This window comes from Prionailurus bengalensis, chromosome C1 (genome assembly GCF_016509475.1).
Source record: "Prionailurus bengalensis isolate Pbe53 chromosome C1, Fcat_Pben_1.1_paternal_pri, whole genome shotgun sequence".
Classification (NCBI taxonomy): Eukaryota; Metazoa; Chordata; class Mammalia; order Carnivora; family Felidae; genus Prionailurus; species Prionailurus bengalensis.
This window is the reverse complement of record NC_057345.1, coordinates 69,289,654-69,310,721: the sequence shown is the minus strand read 5'-3', so window position 1 is coordinate 69,310,721 and position 21,068 is coordinate 69,289,654.

Genomic DNA, 21,068 nt, shown 5'->3' with positions numbered 1-21,068 from the left:
ATTATTCTGTACCATTTTTTTTTAATGTTTATTTATTTATTTTGAGAGGGAGAGAGAGAGCATGCACATGCAAGCAGGTCAGGGGCAGAGAGAGAGGAAGAGACAGAATCCCAAGCAGGCTCCCTACTGTCAGCCAAGGCAGGGTTCGATCCCACAAACCATGAGATCATGACCGGAGCCGAAACCAAGAGCTGGACGCTCAACCAACTGAGCCACCCAGGCACCCCTGTGCCTCTCTTAATTTAGTGTCTCTAACTATTCATTTAATTCTATCCAAAAATCACTACCATTTATCTTTATTGAAGACACAGCATACAACATCCATGTTACTTCTTTCCTCTAATTCCGGCACAGAAAAGGAAAGCTTCATGTTTAAGAAAATGTAACCCACAAATTAAAGTTTACAGAGGAAAAAGTTGAAAGATTCCCTTAAAAAAATTTTTTGAAGCATGAGGTATTCACCATAGATAGAGCAGAAAGGAGAAAAAAAACTAGACAGTGTGAGAAAGAAACTGAGAAGGAATAGAGAGGCCTAGAATGATATAATATCCTACAGTATTAAATTTTTAATCTCTTACCAGAGCAAGCAATTCCTCTCTGTCGGACAGTGTCATCCTAATGCAACTTCCCAATATCCTGATGACTTAGTGTGACCCACAGAGCTTCTCTTGGTCATGTACAGTTTTCTAGAAATCTGAGTCCATGGTGAGAAATCACTACACCAAGGTTTTCTTGTTGTCAAGCAAAGGCTAAGTAATTAATTTCTTGGTATTTATTTCCTTTCCCACAAGTTTACGATGTGTCCTTTTTCTCTTTTTAAAAAATTAGGGCTTCTAACAGATGTGCTGGAGAAATCCATCAATAAAGTGTGTGTTATGAAGCGAGACGATGGTATCTATCAGCTTTATATTAGTTAAGGTGAAAGGAAAGCCTCAAATATGAAATTATCTTAATATTTATTCTAAGTTTCCAATATTTTCCATGTTTATTATGTTGGAAATTTAGGGGGTAGGGGAAGAGAATACTAAAGATCAATAAGAGACAGACTTGAATTAATATTTCAAGGACTATAGTTTTGAAATCTCTTCACTGGTATTCAAAAACCCCACTGGTTTTAAGTGAGGCTCCTTATACAATTGGTGCTGGGGAGCTAATACACAAGGGCCTGGGCGAAAGTGATTAAATAATACTATATGTGCTCTAACGCACATGCAAACATTTGGCTGAAGATACGTGTGCTTTTCTGATATCAGAGCGTGATATTCCATAGACCCACCATACGGCTCCATTATGCAGAAGGATCCACTAGAGAACTCCTGTTATGAAGCAAAGCTGAAATATCTGCCTCTTTTATGCAGGCAATATTCCATTTTAAAATGTTTTCCAATCTGGCTTAGAATAACCCCCTCTGTGAACCAAATGTGTTCGTTACCAAATATTCTCCATGGTTTCCCTCCAAGGACCGAGACAGCCTCCAGGTGTTAGTAATGACCTAATCATACAAAAGCCAGCATATTTATCTACTCTTGCCCCCAAGAAAATGTGGATATGCTTCCTTCTTAGTCTACTTTGCTTCAACAGCCTTCATACATCTGCTGATTATATATTTGTAAATCTCTCCTTTTATCTGCCCAACAGATGCATGCTGTGATGAGAAATGCCGAAGCACACATTAGAAGCAATGATGGTTATCAGCCTAGCAGAGGCTGATGGGCTTCCTCGGATCTCGCCATGGAACCAATGGAATGCCAGAAAATGATTGGCTGGGGAGCTCTTCCACGTTGTCAGGAGCATTGGAAAAAGGCTGCAAGAGAATGATGAGAAAAAACCTGGAGAATGGCAAATGCTTCACTGAAGCAATCTGTTACGTGCCTCCTTGCAGAGTGGGACGCCTGGCCTGAGATCAGAGGAGAAGGAAGAGGGCTGGGAGGGGGCAAACTAAGGAAATAGAAGCCAAGGTGAGCAGGACAGAAAGCAAAGATTTACAGCATGTATCGTAACCACACTAATATCTGGGGCTTCTCCTGAATTTAATCCAACTTCCATGATACTGAAAATTTATTATTTCCCTTATGTATTTGTGGAAAACAGACAGAAAATGAGTAAGAAAAATGGAAAGAGATGGCGGGGTGGGAGGGGAGACAAAAATAAAGGGAACCAGGAGTCCAATTCCTCTTTCCTGTGCTTTTGTCAGACTAAACAAAACATTTAAAATCATCAGCAGATATTGACTGATTCTCATCATTTTGAAAGTTGCTATTCCAACCTTTTAGAAAAGGACCCGGTCCTTGTGCCACTTATTGGCCAAGGTATGACATGTACTAATAGCACGTCAGGGACAATGGCCTTTCAATGACCATCAGGTAGCAGTGCTTCTAAATTGACCAATTTTGTGTGTCAGGAGGCCAGAAGACATACAATCACATAAGAAAAACACTTTAATCCAGTCATTATAAGGTAGAAGCCAAGCAGAGTGGCTGAGGTCTTTATGGGTACAGCTGTAATTCCAGCCTAGGCTCATTCAGTCAAGAAGATTGTTTCCAGTCTACTAGAAAACACTTCCAATAAGCTTGAATTACAACCTCAATATCTTCCTTTTTTTTTTTTTTCCAGGTTAACATGTGAAATAAAGAGATTTCCTCGGTGTCATAGTTACTTTAACTGCCTTCAAACCAATGAATATGTTCCCCTCTAGAACAAAATAGCATTGTTTAATTCCAATCTTCTATCAGACTGGTGGTAACCAGATTGGTCTGGAATGTTCCCTTTTCCTTTACTTTTCCGCAATTGATTACTGGCCTTAAAAAGATGAGAAGATAAATTTCAGCTGCCATCTTCTATGGGCATTTTCATTCATGAGTCTTTTTCTTCTTCTTCTCTCTTCCCTCAGCCTCCAGTCTCCTCCTCTCCTGCTACATCAGCCAAGCTCTTACCGCACATTCACATAATTCCTGTTGTGTGTCTTTGCGACATCTAATTTGTTATGATGTATTATGCATGCAAATGTTATTGCAGAGGAGGAGTTAAGCAGAATGGCAGCTTAAAGATGCGTATTTTTTTTTTACACTGTCACTCCCACAGAACAGCATAAAGAGATCTGGGACAACTAGATGTCATGATGCAACCATTAGAATGTCAGGATATCAAATTAAACAATAGAATCGTCCCACTGAAATCGCTTCATCTGTCATAGGCAATGAGAGTCCCAAACACAGAAGAAAGCTATCTGAAGTCAAGGCAGTTATTTGTCCTAAAATCTTCCTTTAATTTTTACATATGAAAAACAAAATGAAAATTGTGTTTTCAGCACAATACTTTTGGTGAGAAATGTACGAACCTACTTTGTCACACTATATAATTAGTTATTTTCATACCACTTAGTCTGTGAGAATTCATATTAACAAAAATGAAAACCTGAAAGCTAACTGAATAAATCTTTATGGCACCAACCACAATCTTAAAAATTAACGGATCTTACTTTGATCCTATGTCAGAAGAAGAAAACTACAGGGGCGCCTGGGTGGCGCAGTCGGTTAAGCGTCCGACTTCAGCTCAGGTCACGATCTCACGGTCCGTTAGTTCGAGCCCCGCGTCAGGCTCTGGGCTGATGGCTCGGAGCCTGGAGCCTGTTTCCGATTCTGTGTCTCCCTCTCTCTCTCTGCCCCTCCCCCGTTCATGCTCTGTCTCTCTCTGTCCCAAAAATTAAAAAAAAAAAAAAAAAAAGTTGAAAAAAAATTTAAAAAAAAGAAGAAGAAAACTACAATGATATGGGACATAACTTACCTCTTACAAATCAAATATCATAGAAGACAACATACCCATTAAAAGCTAAGAGGATGTGTTTCTTAAACTACAGTGCTAAAAAATCATCTCCAAATTATTAATTTAAGGGGCATCTGGGTGACTCGGTCAGTTACACATCCGACTTCAGCTGAGGTCATGATTTCATGATTCGTAAGTTTGAGCCCCATATCGGGCTCTGTGCTGACAGCGCAGAGCCTCCTCAGGTCCTATCTCCCTCTCTCTGCCCCTCCCCTACTTGCTTGCATGTGAGCTCTCTCTCTCTCTCTCTCTCTGAAAGATAAATAAACATTAAAAAAAGTTTAAAGTTTGGGGCGCCTGGGTGGCGCCGTCGGTTAAGCGTCCGATTTCAGCCAGGTCACGATCTCGCGGTCCGTGAGTTCGAGCCCCGCGTCGGGCTCTGAGCTGATGGCTCAGAGCCTGGAGCCTGTTTCCGATTCTGTGTCTCCCTCTCTCTCTGCCCCTCCCCCGTTCATGCTCTGTCTCTCTCTGTCCCAAAAATAAATAAACGTTGAAAAAAAAAAAAAATTAAAAAAAAAAAAAAGTTTAAAGTTTAAAGAAAATTATTAGTTTAAGTTGATAATATGAACTCTAAAATAGAATCTCAAATGGAATCATTTTGTATGGAATAGATTTCAGACCATAAATTTTTATTTCAAAAAAAAAAAAAAAATTCATTGACCTGGTGTTCACATGGCCAAAAGTAAAACCGAGCCTTCTTGACCTGGCTCTTAATCTAGAGCACCTTCCCATGCAAACCAGACCTTTCCCTTTCTCAGATGCACCGCTGCACACGTTATTTCTAGAGACTCAAAGGTATTTGGAAGATATTCACAGAAAGGGTTTTATATATAGGGAGGAAGAGTCCATAGTTGTGTACTACTTGAGCAAGAATAATGTTAATAGGTCAGTTGGCAAGAAACATTTCACTACACCAGCTACACTACACCAACTCCATTGGCCTGAAAGTTCATTTCTGTTCAGTCATGATTTAGACATTTATGGACAGTACAAGATGAATAAAAAGTGCTCCCTCAACATGTAGCAGAAGATGGCACTGACAACAGCAGCTTTGGGATGAGTGGTAAAGCACAAACTCAGGCCTAAACTGGGGCTCGCACAATTCTGAGAAGCTGGGATCCAGCATGGAGACTGGTTCCCCCCTTTATTTCTTTCCCTCTTTTTAAAAGTTATTTATTTACTTATTTGTATTTTAGGACAAAGAGTTAGTCTTATTCTTACTATTATGCTTAAAACCAGACTGACCTGACACACCTTTATAAAAATGCAAATCTTGGGAAGATTCAGACAAGCCTTGACATTGCACTGCTCTTCAAGGTTCTTGCTTAGCCTGAAAGAGAGCCCTCCATCTTACACCATCCTGGAATACAAGATGAAGGAATGAATGAATGAATACAAAGTGGAAACCAACTCACAGAGTGACCTGTACTTCCAGCATGTTTGCTGCTGTAATAACAATGAAGGAATCCATCTGGGTTTCCACTTCTTTGCTACATGAACTCTCAGAAACTCATTTTCAACTTTCTTTATTCTTATCTATGGAATAAATGCTGTCCAAATTCACCATAATTAAAGGGAGACTGAGTTTGCAACATGAGATGAGATCCAGTAATGTTGGAACTTACTGTGTAGCTCAGATCAGCTTTAAAAAAGCGCAGTTCAGACAATACATCAGGGCTATGGGACCGTTGTCAGCAAATTAAGGAAGTGGTGCAAAACTAAGCTGCATTGGACTGGAAGGGAGTAGAAGGAGAACACAGTCTCTTGAATGGCTGAGGATCTAAAGCAATGGACATTTCCTTGCATGACAACAGAACTGTGCCAGCTTGTCTTCTGGTTACCTAACAACCTTGCTTCCTCCTCTTAAATTCAGGTCAGTCTTTGACTTGAATTAAAGTAGGCCTTACCACCAAAATATAAATTATAAACATAGCTATTTAAGCCTTACAGATAATGGTGGTTCTGGGCAGCAGGATGGTTCATCAGAATGCATCGCTGCGAGAAAAAGCAGCTGGGCTGGGTTATAAAAGAGTCTTTATTTCTTAGGCTCCTTTCTCAGTAGCCTTACCACTCTGGTTCCAGCTATATCCATAGTAGCCGTTCTTAGCCATTGTGGGCCTCCTGCTAGTAAATTACTTCATTACTCTCATGGGAAGAAGGAACATCCATAAAGATGAAAATCTAATAACATGTCAATGGTAGTATCCAGAAATTTCTCCTTAATGATGTTAGCCTCTCTATGACCTGGCCTATTTATGCCTATCTTGTGATTCTCCATGCTATTCATTCTAGACTTCAGTAATGAGTAACTGATTACTACAAACAGAGTGAATGGACTATGCTACTTAACAGCTTTGCAACATTGCAACTTTGTATATGCTGTTTCCTCGTGGAACACCACCACCCCTTCGCCCCCCATCCCTCCTCCCGGCCAAATCACTTCCAAGATGCTTTCCCTGACTCTCCAGTTAAGAGTTAACTGGCCCAGTGGTGATTTGCTTGCTGCTATGACTTCACCAGAGCCTCTACCACACTATCCTAAAACTGCTTTCGCTCCCATCCTGTACTCAGACAACTCTCAGGAGTCCAGGGTTCTGTCCATTATGCCAGATTTTTCTAAATCCAAATCATACACCCTAGGGTTAAGATAGAGGGAGAAGTAAGGGAAATAGGAAAATTTTAGAAACAATCCAGCTACAACTACTTGAGGACAGGGAGAAAAGTAAAGGCAAAACGTTAAAAAAAAAAATTTGTACCATAAGTGCACAGAACAATGATTAAGAAGTCACAATTTTAGGGGCGCCTGGGTGGCGCAGTCGGTTAAGCGTCCGACTTCAGCCAGGTCACGATCTCGCGGTCCGTGAGTTCGAGCCCCGCGTCGGGCTCTGGGCTGATGGCTCAGAGCCTGGAGCCTGTTTCCGATTCTGTGTCTCCCTCTCTCTCTGCCCCTCGCCCGTTCATGCTCTGTCTCTCTCTGTCCCAAAAATAAATAAACGTTGAAAAAAAAATTAAAAAAAAAAAAGAAGTCACAATTTTAGGCTACTACAGGTGCTGGGGTCCAAGGAGGGACCCAAGGGAGCAGGGAGGCAGGACTGAGGGAGCAACAGACCCACCCCCTGTGCACCCTCTGCCTGAGTGTAGATGAGCCAAGGAGATTCAAACTGAGCAGCTAATAAATAAAATAAAGTAAAATAAAATAAAATAAAATCACAATTTTATCAGTGGTGAAAACTTGTATTTTTTTTAATTTCAAAGTTACAATTTCAAATCACACTGCCTAACGTTACTTTGAAGTCCAAGAAATATAATCCTCTATAAGTGCATTGATGGCTTCTGATATTTAACACACATTTTAGTTAGAACAGCTCTGCCACTGATATCAGCGGGGGAACAAAAGCTCTTTCCTTTAATAAATGGTAGTTGGACATCCATTTGAACAGTGTGAACCACCAGCCACCTTTAAGAATATTCATCACCTGCCTTGTTAGACTTAGATGCCATCCTATGCTGGGAGGCAAACTGGTGAACTCTGTGACTTCTCTAAGTCCTTCTTAGCCCTCTGATTTTAGTTCTTTGATTTTCTATTTATGATCTTCCAGGGCAGAGGAATGGAGTTGATTTATTCACATTAAGTCCATTGATATATTTTGAATAAGGTAGAGAGGAGGGTTTTGAGTGACTCCTCACTCATCTGAAGGTCTGTGACCCGTGAACTGCCTCAAGGCTCTCTCTTCAACCTCTCTTTGGGGTATTCCCAACCTTTTCAAGCTCTTTCTTAAGCTCTCCACTCTTTGGATGAAGATTTTATTTTCAGTATTTATGGGATAAAGTCTATCCATTACTAAACATGTGCCTACTTCACTAATTAACAGGTATCTCTAATAAATAAGCAAATAAAGCAGTAAGGACAGAACTTCATCAAGAACACCTCCATGTTCACTGAACATCTGTGATCTCAGTGTGTAAAGTACATAGCCCCCAGGTAACACTACCCTCTGAACCGAGTGAGCTCAATTTTTTCTTTCCTGGCCCATCTGTACTTGTCAAGTAAGAGCCTGGTTCAAAAATGTGCTGCAAGAAAGGGCTTTTCTACATCGTAGAGTAGCCATTTCACATCTCCCACTCTGAACCCCTCAGACGCCCAACTGCCCACATATTTCTTTTCTTATTCCTCAAAGAAACAGCAATTCTTCTATGATTGTAGTAATTTCTCTAGAAAGGTTATTTCTTGCAATTTGAGAAGAGAGCCCCCTTTTTCCCTCCTCTGCGCTAGGTGCACTTCAGAGCCAGTGGTTATGCCACGAGCGAGGTGGAGTGAGTGCCTTGTGCAGGTGGTATCACATCCTCTGAATCTACTCAGAAAAGGAATGACATGGGTAGCACTTTTTAACAATCACCAGTTAGTTGAACAGTAGAGACAAATGGCCATATTCCTTCCCTACTCATGTAGTCAAGTTTGTTTTAGTAAATCCTATAGAGAAATAGAGCCACTTAGTTTCTTTAGAAATAACACCCACAAGCTGAAATGAAATATCACTGTTCATGAACACAATCCTTTTACAAGATGATTTTGTACTAAAGAAAAGTGTGTTGCTTTCTAACTTGTTTTTGAAAACGTAATTTGGAATTGTATAATGGAATTTTGATCAAAAGTGTGAATAAGTTTTCTGCAAGTAACTACAAACCCTTACGTGCACTCTATTTCAACAGTAATTATTTCTCTCAATCACAATGTTTTATGATTCATATTCTTACAGATAATAGAGAAAGCTACTGTGTGGCAGTACGGTTGTGAGATATCTGTCTTGACAAAACTTCTAAAACTTACATTTAAAATTTTTTTCATAAAGACATGCTAATTGGAACAAATAAATGTATTTTCTTTTTTGTTGTTTCTATATTCCAAAATGACAATGGAAAAAATAAGTCCAAGAAAGTTAAAAAGCATTTATTAAATATCTACTGTGAATCTGGCACCAGAGTAAACGTACAAAGACAGCCTTAAAAAAAGAATTGTGCAGGGAAAGACACAGCTATGTTAAGGGTCACCTTTATTATCTCCACTAATGCTGGTAAAAATAAGCAATGTATATTAGTTATTATAATATGGATGCTGTAGCAAACCAAATGCCAAATTTCATGGCTTAACCCAATAAAATTTATTTCATGACTCACATAACAGTCTAATTCCGCTGTCCCTGGTGAGCATGCAGCTTTCTACATTTTCATTTACACACAAAGGCATTTCATATTGTAGCTGTGCCTTCTTGTAGGGTCTTGGAAGGGTCCTCAGGCAGCCAGATGATGGGGAAAGGTGAGAAAGATCATGTACAAGAGAAGTTTAAGGATCAGGTCTGAAAGTTGTGCCTATCACTTCTGCTGCTTACTTGCCCTTAGATAGAATTGGGTTACATGGCCACATCTCACTGCAAGAGAAGGACAGAAAATGTAATATAGCTGTGTGCCCAGGAAGATGAAGGAAAGGATTTGATGAGCAGCTAGCCACAAAATGACTTCATAGAAAGAACAGTGGGTGGAAATCGAAAGGCAGAATTTTAGACTTTGCAGCACTTAGTAGTAGTGTGTGACGTAGGATAATGTTTTGATAGTTTGGGGCCATACTGTTTGCATAAATTAGTTAGGCATGATATTCTGATCCTGCACCAGGAAAGTATAAGAATAAATTTATGCAAGCACAGTGAAGTTAGGTGGAAATTAAAATATAGTTGCTGCAAACTGGAAAATGCTATCATAAATCTGCTTAAAACATACCTTATCAGGGTACCTGGGTGGCTTAGTCGGTTAAGCATCTGACTCTTGGTTTTGACTGACATCATGATCTCAGGCACTGAGATCCTGGGATCAAGCCTCGTGTCAGGCCCCACACTGACAGCACAGAGTCTCTCTCTCTGCCCCTCCCCTGCTCACACATGTGCGTGTTCTCTCTCTCTCTCTTAAAATAAGTAAAAAAATAAGCTTTAAAACAAAACAAACCATACTTCCTTAACAGCTTTATTGAGATATAACTGACATACAACACACTTCATGTGTTTAATGGATACAGTTTAAGTTTTCACACACACACACACACACACACACACACACACACACACACACAAAAGCATCACATCGAGAGAAACATATCCTACACCCCCAAAAGTTTTCTCTTGCTACATTGCTATCTTCCATACCCTATCCATCCATGCCCCATTTCTAGGCAACCACTAATCTATTTTTGTCACTTTAGATTAGTTTGCCTTTTCCAGAATTTTACACAAATAAAAACAAACTCTTTTTTTGACCAACTTCTTTCATCTATCATAATTGTTTTTGGGATTTATCCATATTGTTGTATATATCAACGGTTCTTTCCTTTTGATTGTTGAACATTCCACTGTATGTATATAACACGATTTGCTTATCCATTTACCTGTTGGTGGATATTTGGATTTTTTCCAGGTTTTTGCTATTACAAATAAAGCAGCTATGAACATGTGTACACAAATATTCCTATGGGGAAATGTTTTCATTTTGCTTGAGTAAATACCTGAAGCTGGAATGCCTGGATCGTATTGTTCTCTGGTTCTTCTTTCTACTTTGTCTGCCTTCTTTTGGGTTAGTTGATCAGTTTTTATGATTCTGTTATATCTATTCTATTGAATTATTATTTGTGTCTCTTTTAACCATTTTTGTGGGTGCTATACGGTTTTTCAATATGCGCTTTTAAACTATCTGAATCTATTTTCAAATAATATACCACCTAAGTTGTAATGTTATGATTTATAAAAATACATCCCAAATCACTCCCTGATATTTTTTGCACCACTGTTATTTTTAAAACATATACACTAAGCACACATTATATTGTTACTCTTTCTGACTTAACAACCAGGATCTCTTAGAGACATCAAGCTATAAGAAAAATAGAAATTTCATTTTACCTTAATTTATTCATTTTTCAATATTCCTCAGTTTTTCTGATTGATATCATAATACTTCTGCCTGAAAAACCTCCTTAAAAGAAAACATAATAACCTGCCTCCTTTGATACACTATGTAGAGTAGGTCTACTAGAAATGAATGCCCTCCACTTTTGTGTGTCTGAGAAAGTATTTTTCCTCCACTTATAGAAAATACCTCTGCTGGGCATAGAATTCTGGGCTAACAGAGTTTTTTGTTGTTATTGTTTGTTTGTTTCTTCGTTTTAACAGGTTTTTGTTTTTCTTCTGTCAGCATTCTAAAGACATTACTTGTCTTCTTGCTTCCATGATTTCTGATGAGAAGTCTGGTGTATTTATTATCTCATTCTACCATACGTAATGTATCTTTTTCCCGCTGGCTGCCTTCAAGATCATCTTTTGTATTTCATTTACAGTGGCTTAAATATAAAATGTCTGGGTGTGGTCTTATGATATTTATTCTACTTCATGTTCTCTCATCTTCTTGGACTGGTTTGCATATCTGTCAATAATATTAGAAAACTTTCTTCAAATAGCTCTACTACCCCATTCTCTCTCTTTTCCTTCTGGAATTCCAACTATGCCTCTATTTATACCATTTGATATTATCCCACAGCTCTTGTATGCTCTATGGTGTTTGACTTTTTAATCCCCCAACTCTTTGTACTTTCTGTTTCAATTTGTGTTATCTGTTGCCTTCTCTTCAAGTTCACTAATTCTTTTCTTGGCTGTATCAAGTCTATTGATGAGCCCATGAAACACATTCTTCATCTCTATTAGCCATGTTTCTCACTTCTTGTGCTTCCATTTGATTTTTCCTAGTTCCTATTTCTTTGTGGAAATTACCCATCTGATCTTGCACTGCAATCTAATTTTTCCATTAAAATTCTTAATATATTAATCATATTTAAAATTCTTGTCAATGAGGGCATTAAGGAGGGCACTTTTTGGGATGAGCACTGAGTATCACACGTAAGAGAGGAATCACTGGGTTCTACTCCTGAAGACAAGACTACACTGTATGTTAACTAACTTGGAATATTAAAAAAAAAAAAATTCTTGTCAAAGAGTTTCAACATCTCTGTCACAACTGAGTCTAGTCCTAGTGATTCTTCAGAATGTTTTCCCATGTCTTTTTGGATGCCTCACAGTTTTTTGTTGTTATTGTTGAAAGCCAGACATCTTGTGTAGGACAGGAGATATTGAAATAAATATTTTTAAGCTTGGAAATAAGCAGAGTTTTTGTTTGTTTGTTATTATTATTATTATTATTATTATTATTATTACTGCCAGTTATTGAAGGGTTTATGATGGTCTAGTCAGGAGCTGAACTGTGTTTGAGATTTGTTGTTGCTATGAGGGGTCTTGGTTCACCACAGGATTCAAATTCCCTGAGTGATACCTTGGGTTTAGAGATGGGATGGTTGCCAAGGAAGGTTTTAAAGTGTTTGTTCTCCCCTTGGTATTAGTGCTGTGTTTTCTCACTGCACTTCTCCCCAGATAGAATCTATTCTTTGCAGCTCTCTCAGCTATATTCCACTGTTATTTTTACTCAACACTTGTTTGCCTTAATTCTGGGTGGACAGTGTCTATGAGCCCAGCTAGTGTCCTTCATAAGAAAGGACACTGCCTCTCTTCTTATTGTAATGTTGAAACTGGAACTTATTCTGTTCCTCCTCAAGTGGTGTTTTTTAAAAAACTCCCTTTTCCAAATTGCAGTGGGTTCCCACCAGTGCCCTAAAGCAACACATTTGTGTTGTTCTTGACCACCAACGCCCACACTCAAAGGTTAATTAAGGCTTTTGATCAGAAAGGGAAATAGGAAAAATAGTTCTGGGTAGAGTTATGGCAGTGACTGTCTTTCCTTTCTCCCAAAGAGAACCATGAGAAAACCTATCTCGGGCCTCTTCCCATCATCCATCTTAGTGCCTTGTGGGGTTAAGGCTTTTCTTCCAAGAGTGTGAGAATGTTGTATTATCTGAAGTCCTCAGGAGCTTTTTCACTCTTATTCCAGCCCTCATTCCATCTTTAGCAATTTGTTAACAATTTTTAGCTATATCCTCTTACCACCTTTTAAACAGCCAGTGGTGTCTGCCCCAGGTAAACAAATGCTTGGATCCTATTTCTCTAGTTGCCTCACTACTCCCAATAATTCACATTTCAATTCTCTGGCAAATTCAAGAAGCATCATTAATTTGCAGTTTGTATTTTCCTGTTGCATGTTACATGTCCCTATTATTTCCAAGTCTCTCCATCTCTAAGCTGAAATAGAAGCTGACCTGGTTATAAAATTCTTCCTTGGCAGTTATTTTTCTTTCAAAATGTCACCCCACTATCTTCTCACTTGCATTGTTTCTAAAGAGAAATGTGCCTCAATATTTATTTTTTTGTTCCTCTGTAGATCACAGAAACCATCTGGCTGTCCTTAAGATTTTCATTTTATCACTCATTTTGAGTAAACAGGTTATTTTGTTCCTTAGTACAGTTTTCTACTTGGAGTTCATTGAGCAACTCGGATCTGTGGGTTTGTAGTTTTCAGCAACTCTGGAAAGTTTTGCCATTATTTCTTCAAACATTTTCTGTCCTCCTGTCTTTCAGGATTCCAATTACATATGTGTGAGGTTGCCAGAGAAGCTGTCCCCAGTTTCCTAACGATCTGATTTTTTTGTTGTTTTCTTTGAGTCTTCTCCATTTCTGTTTTTCATTTTGGATAGCTTCTGCTACTAGATCTGAAAGTTCACCAATCATTTCTTCTGCAATGTCTTATCTATCATTAATCCTATCCAGTGTATCGTTTCATGTCAGACATTAGAGTTTTCATCTCCAGAAGTTTGATTTGGGTCTTTTTTGCATCTTCCATGTCTCTATATAACATTTTCAATTTTCCTCTGGCTTTTTGAATATATGGAGTACGATTATAATAATCGTTTTAATGTCCTTGTCTGCTAATTCTAACCTCTGTTTCAGAGTTGGGCTGCTTTTCATTGATTAATTTTTCTCCTCATTATGTATTTCATTTCCCTGATTCTTCTTATAACTGGTAATTTGTTGATTACATGCCAGAAATTGTAAATCATACTTTGTTAAGCACTGGATATTTTTATTTTCCTCTAAACTTCTTGAGCTTTCTTCTGGGATCTAGTTAAGTAACTTGGAAACCATTTGATCCTTCTGGGTCTTGCTCCTAAGATTTGTTAGGCTGAAGTAAAAACAGTAGTCGATGTCTCATTTTTCCCCTCTGCTGAGGCGAGACCCTTCTGAGTATTTACCCAATTCTCTGAATTACATGATTTTCCAGTCTGGCTGGGAAATAAGCAATACTCTTGGCCTAGTGTGAGCTCTGACTACTGTTGCTTTTAATGCTATCAGCTAGTTGTTCGCTTGGCCTCCAGTAGTTTCCTCACACATATTTGCTGAACAGTGCCTTCCTAATTACTCAAGAAAGACTCCCTAGAGATACCTACAGGTTTTTTTTTTTTTTTTTATTTGGTTGGTTGGTGAGTTTTTGTGCACCTCAGTCTCCCAACACTCCCAAACAGCTCCTTTACCCCCAAATCAAGAAGTCTACCATACATTGCCTAGAGTCCCCATCCAGGCACTGCAGCCTGGAAATCCTCTTGTACCAATAAGCTGGGATAATTATAAAACTCACCCCATATGTAACCTGATTCTTAGGAATCACTGCCCTTCATTCTCTAATGTTCAAGTTCTTGAAAACTCTATATTTTGTCTACTTTTTCAGCTATTTCAAGTGGAGAGGATAAATCTGATGTCCTATTACTCCATCTTGATTGAAAGCAACAGTCTTAAAACATATTTTAATACACAAAATATGCTGAACTCTTACAGAATACAAAACTTCCTCATTAGAAACAACCATGGCATAAAGTGCTCCTGGTAAAATAGTGATATGGTGTAGTTTTAGCATTTACACTAGATGACTGAGGTTGTTTTTTTTTCTTCTACTCAATATCCATTCCCTTTTTCCTATGACATTACATCAAAATTTCTTTGGAGATTCTGCCTTTCTGACTAGTCCATGTGGTTTATTTGGGACTCCATTCCTAGTTTCAATAATTCAATAATTGAAAAATAGTATTTCAGTGTATTTTACATTTATGTGTGTGTGTATTATAAAAATGAGGTTAAATAAATCTTCATTTGCTTAAGAACCACTTGTATTTCCCTTTCAATGAACTGTCAGTGCATATTCTGGGTCCAAACTTCTTAACATTTTCTATAAGCACTCTCTGTAGTTGAGAGATGAACCCATTTGTCTCATATACTAGTTGCATTGACTAATTGCTTGCTCATTAAGTTTTACCTTGGGTTAAGATATTTATTTATTTATTTATTTATTTATTTATTTATTTATAGCAGATGATCTTCATTTTTATATAGGAAACCTTTTCTTTTTTGACTTCTACATTTTCCATCATAGTTAGACTTCATATTCCTATGAAGGATTTCCCAATGTCTTATTTTAGTACTTTTATTATTTTTTTCTTTATTGTTTTCTTACATGCTTACTGTTTTCTTTTATTAGTTTCTACAATTTATTAACAATTTTCCCCAACTATTCCAGCCATGATGGATTGTTTTTGAATTCTTCCAGCAATGATTGGCTCACCTCATTTCTTATTTGTGTTCTTAGTATTTTTGTATTATGGTGTTTCATGTTTGTCATGGTCCCAGGCTAAACTATGAGCTCAGTGACAACACGGACCACAAATTGTCTTTCTTCATGAACACAAAGTCCTAGTACAGTGCTAAACACAGACTATAACCCGCCAAAGAATAGTTGTTGATGCCAAAGTGTAAAGGAAGGTATTGTGTTCTCCATCTTATTAATTCCTCAGCATTTTTTAAGCGGTGTGCTTCTAATCATTGCTCAATTAGTAATTTTAGAAAAAGTGGCTATCTGTTTAATAATCAAAAATGTGCTTTCTTTGTGCTACAAGAATTTTAAAAATCTAATAGCATATACATTTGACATATGTATAATATAGAATGATAAATATACAATTTATAACAACAGTATCCTTGACATAATTCAATGGACTTTACATGGTTTAATTTCAACTTCACAATGACTTCAACAGTGACTTTTCCTACGATGATATTCTAATTTCTTCAAGGTATGACACAATCTTATTTGATGCCTATGGTTTAAAAAATAATTTTCATCATATTTCCTGAACTCCTGATTTTCTAAATATTGTATATCTTAGGCAAATTAATTTCCTGAACCCATTCCCCTAGCTATACATCGAAATAATAAGATCTTTGTTCAAAATTCAAGAATTAAGAAGTGAAGAAGAAAAAGAAGAAAGAAAAAAAAAAACCCTGAAACTAAAATGCTAGTACACAGCCTTGCATATAGCCAATGTTCATAAAATGTTATTATCATCATTATGAGTATCTCTTCATCTTTGTTCCATGTACTTTCTTTCAGTTTTTTTTTAACATCTTTCACATGTGTGATTCCTTTCCTTTTTTTCTACCTTTTTTCCCTTTTTCTATTATTCCTATTGTTTTTTCTTTACTATGCTCACTTGCTCCAAACTTGTGTTAACTTCATTCTTCTACTGTGAGTACAATTCCTCACTTCATCAGACATCTTGAAATATTTGGTAACATGATGGGCTCTACTTAAATGCCCATTTTAATTCATTTTTACCTGTATTAGGTAAGTATTACTTCAAAGATGCTCAACAAATATAAGCACCCCGCATGAGCACTGAGTGCCCATTCTCCAGATGCAAGAGATGCAACCCTCTTCTCCTCCACCATGCACTCGTTCCCTTACACATTCCCCTTTCTCCCTGTAGCTCCATCACAGAACTAAGCGGGGAAAATTGTTCCCAGTGTAGAAAAGTACCTTAAAAAGGCACCTCAGGTCTGCCATGTCACAACCGTAATGTGGAGCTTCTTGCCACTTTTCACAGGGCCTTACCTGCCACTTCTGAAACTATCATCTTGAATAATGAATCATAAAAGTAAACTACCATTTATTGGATGTTTGCTACTCACCAAGCAATATTCTAAAAGTTTTATGAGTGTTGTCTCATAGAATCTTTGACAACACATTCAGATAGATATTATGACCTACTTGCACAGACTTGGAGATGTTAAGTAAGTTACCCCAAGGTCATACAGCTGGAAGGTGGCAGGCACAGTTGCACCCAGACACATATGACTCCACAATCCATGCATTCTGCTCCTAACCCCGATCCTACCCTTTAAGAAAAGGAAGTACATTCACCATGTCACTTGACATTTTTCCTCTCAAAACAAAACACCTAGTGTGAATGACAGAGCACTGAAGAATTGGCTTCGAACCTGGAAAATGCCTAAGAAATAGCCAATCAAATGACCTCTGAGCCACAGGGAGATATCACAGAACAAGTTAAAAAAAGAAATGCTTCAGTGAAACAAAATTTCCAAGAGGGACTGAAAATGCTCTTTCGATACACTACAATATTTTACTAAGGGTACAGTATATTTTCTCTTCAATCTTGAAGTGGAGAAAATGTCAGCCTTGCTTTCATATTTCTTTAAGTTCAGGATGGTCAAATATTGAACTTTAGACCCTCTCAACTGATAAGGTTTCAGTATCTCTTGAACTCCTTTTATCGTATGAACAAAATGAATTTCTATTGTCTGTTGTTTGTTCTAAACTCCTGCCTGTTTTTTTTTAACTCTGTTTTTAAATTAGTAATTTTCACTACCTCATGCAATCTTCTAAATTACTTTTTAGAGTGCTGGCTATTAATATTTTAGGTAGCTTTGATGTTTTACTTTATAGTCTTCAATTTTATTTTACATTTCACAGGTTCCTAGTTGCAAATAATCCTACAGGCAATTTTCTCACACTGCAACTATTCCTTGAAAGATATGCTAATGCAGCACGACACTTGCAATACTGGGGGTTAAGTTAATCACCCAAAATGAGTTGTATTACTGTCAGCAGTGTATAAAGACATCCCATAGTGAATTACAAGGAAGGCTAGCTTTAAAGCTGCATTTCAAAAACTACCCAAAGCTAGAGATGAACAAAAATAAGCATTTATTTCAAAGTCCATTGAGCTAAAGAATCAAACATTTGTTATTTCTGGTCTCAAAGTTACCCAATATAAATAAAGGGATTCATATCCTTTTCAAAATTTAATTACCAGGAAACCCTTTACAGATTGCACACTCTGGGCCAGACAAACACTGCAGAGCAGTTTCTATCGTCATATGTGTCTACAGAAAAAGGAAGAAATCACTATTTTGCTCTCTGTTGAGCTGAACCACATGCCATCTCTAAAAACCGGGGGAGCGAATTGCCCTCCTCTCTTCCCTCAGTGAAAGGGATGCTCATGGCAGCATCACAATCTAAACATGACTTGGTCAGAAATCAGGAGGCAGAAGGTTGTGCATGTATTCATCTATTTCTTTCCAGCATGCAGCCTTTATCTGTGTTTTATGCATAGGTTAAATAGGAGACTTAGGACCTGCCAGTTATGTGACACTTTCAAATCTTTGAAATCCCAGTCACTTCAATACTATTTTGTATCAATCTCATGACAGTAAAGACGCACCCCCAACCACCCTAATTTCTTGCTTCCAACATTCCTGACTTTGTTCTTGGGGGAAATTACCAATACCTTGCTCCCATGCCCGATGCAGAGCCCCACTGCAGCTCCATTTCCTCTATGCTCTCACACATACAATGCTAAGGGCAGCCATCACTGCCAGCCTTGATTCTGATCAGCAGCATCACACACATTGCTACAGTGTTTTTTTCATAGAGGCGGCCGATTAAGGACTTTCAGGAAGCCTTAATCCTTTCTTTCAGAAGGGTACTTCTCAGCAGACTGGTTGCTCACAGGCCAACTGAGGTAGAGTTCTGAGCTGCATTTTAAAACAGCAGCAAGTCTGCACTTAAAATGATCTAGATTTTTCTTTTCTGCCTTGCAAAAATATTGAAATAAGATTTAGTTACACTGTTGTGATACGCATTTTTATGAGAGAAGAAATATATTGTGAAAAGCACGTTACTTCACTTGAAAAGATCAAGAGAGTGGGGAAGGAATAAAGGTTTACCAGGAACATAGTATTTATTTGCCATGCATATTTGATATGAGTTCATTAAATACGCAATAGAAGTGTCAACATAAAGTGCTGTTTAGATCAAGCTATGAAAACAAACTGCCCTGGTATTAACATTGGAATATACTAAGCTGTGGTTAAATATAAGCCTATTTACTATACGGTAAAGAAATATTTTATTGACTGTTGTTAAATAACCATCTATTTAGCCTAATTGAATTTACCCCCCCCCCTTTTTTTTAATAAAGACTGATGGATTGAATACTATGACAGTGTGCTTGGCACTTTTACATGCCATCTCTGCCATTTCATGGATTTTTCTTTTCTCACCCATTGACATTCAATAATTAGCAATTATCACCAGTCCGTGCCTAATTTGAGAGTATTTTCTCAGTCTCACTGGACCACTGCCAAAGCTATATCCAGTGAGGAAGCAAAGAGCAGAAGCATCTCTTTAAGAAACACTTGCTGTAAAACTGAAGTACGTCTGACTGCACCACAGCATGAAAATCCACTCACTGGCACAAGTAAGTGTTTCATAAGACAGAGTAGACTCATTTGAGTCTCTTCTGGGATTTGAATTTAAACATAGATATTTTGGATTAAAACGCAGATACCTCGGGCAGAAGTAGAAGGCTGGGTAGTCTTCCTGGCACATTGCCTTCCTGACGATCATTAACATAATGCAAAAGTACGAAGATAGGAGACTATTATTATCCTCGTGTCTCATGCAATATGCAGGAAAGCTAAACCTTCTGTAATTAATACTGACCCTTCCTTTACTGGTAGCTCTCCTACCAATTTTTAGGAAAGAATATCAGAAGAACAAATGCATACTTAAAGTTGTAAAAACCCAGGCTTTTGCCTTACAAAGGATTTCTGCCGCTGTTCTGACCTTGATCATTTAGGGCAGTAGAAATAAAGGTCATGAGTACAGATGTTGCTATCAGGATATATAAACACTTTACAAACATAAGGGAAACATCAAGACTTATTCAAACTCATTGATTAGATGTTTGAACTAGGTAGTCAAATGCCATTTCCTTGATTAAAGTTAGCAATGCAAAAAGTACACTCATCAAATATTCTTAATTTTAATGTTGTATTTTTTGGTTGTTTGTTACTTTGTGATTTCTGAAGCACCTATTAACGGAGTTGTTGATGTGAAGTCTGAGATGGTAAGTTTTAAATTATTTTTAAATTTAATGACAGTGTATATTCTTTGTCTTCCTCTCCTTAGCCTTGTAGTTTAAAGCGTTTGAATGCATAACTATTTTTCGAGGTTCAAGATTCAAAAGAAATGGGTATAAACTCTAAAATTGTCTTCCAATTGTATTGCTGGAATAGTGGATTCGAATTACCTGGTTTCAGTTCTCTGTCATTCTTTTTAAATTATTTTTTGCAAATTTCCTACCGCCACCTAGACTAATTCCAGGTAAGGAGTTTCATGTCATAATTGGACTCTGATAAACATGACAATTAAAGTATCAAGGTTCTCTCTCTAGAGGGAAAAACAGGGTTTTCATATGACAAGGCAACGTACAATTTTCCCCAGTGATTTCAACCAAGTCATTTGTTACTTTGTACAAATAACACTTTAGATAAATGCAGACAAAAACCACTTCATTTAACTTTTTTTTCTCTTCGGGACCACCTCCCGCTTAAAATTTTAGCTAACAAGTGAGACCAACAATCAGCTAGCTAAGTTGGTCTCAAATTAGTTAGCTCCTGGTAAATCTTAATGTTTTTGTTCATATTTTAGTTGATACAACACTGAATATAGAAATCCACTTCATTAATGAAAAATTGGTCAATTGCTGCAGAGCTCTCAAATGCATTGTTGTGAATGTTCAGTACATCGAGACTGGCAGGTGCCAAGGAACTGTACAAACTCACAACTTCTCCGCTGCACCTGCTTCTGCCTTCCTTTCCCAACATTTGGTGGGTCTGCCTTTTGCTCTCAACAGTAGCACTATTAATTCAGCCAACCAAGACGCAAACCCCAAAGTCATCTTTGACAACTCTTCCTCCCTAGCTTCCATTTTGCTGCCTGCAGTACTTCTCCTCTTCGATCCATCCACTCCTTTGTTGCCATAATCATCGTTCTAAAATGAGGTTCAAATACAGCTGCAAGAAAACGTGGTATGGTCGAAAAGGAGAGGATACTAGGATGATGATAGTATTCAGCAC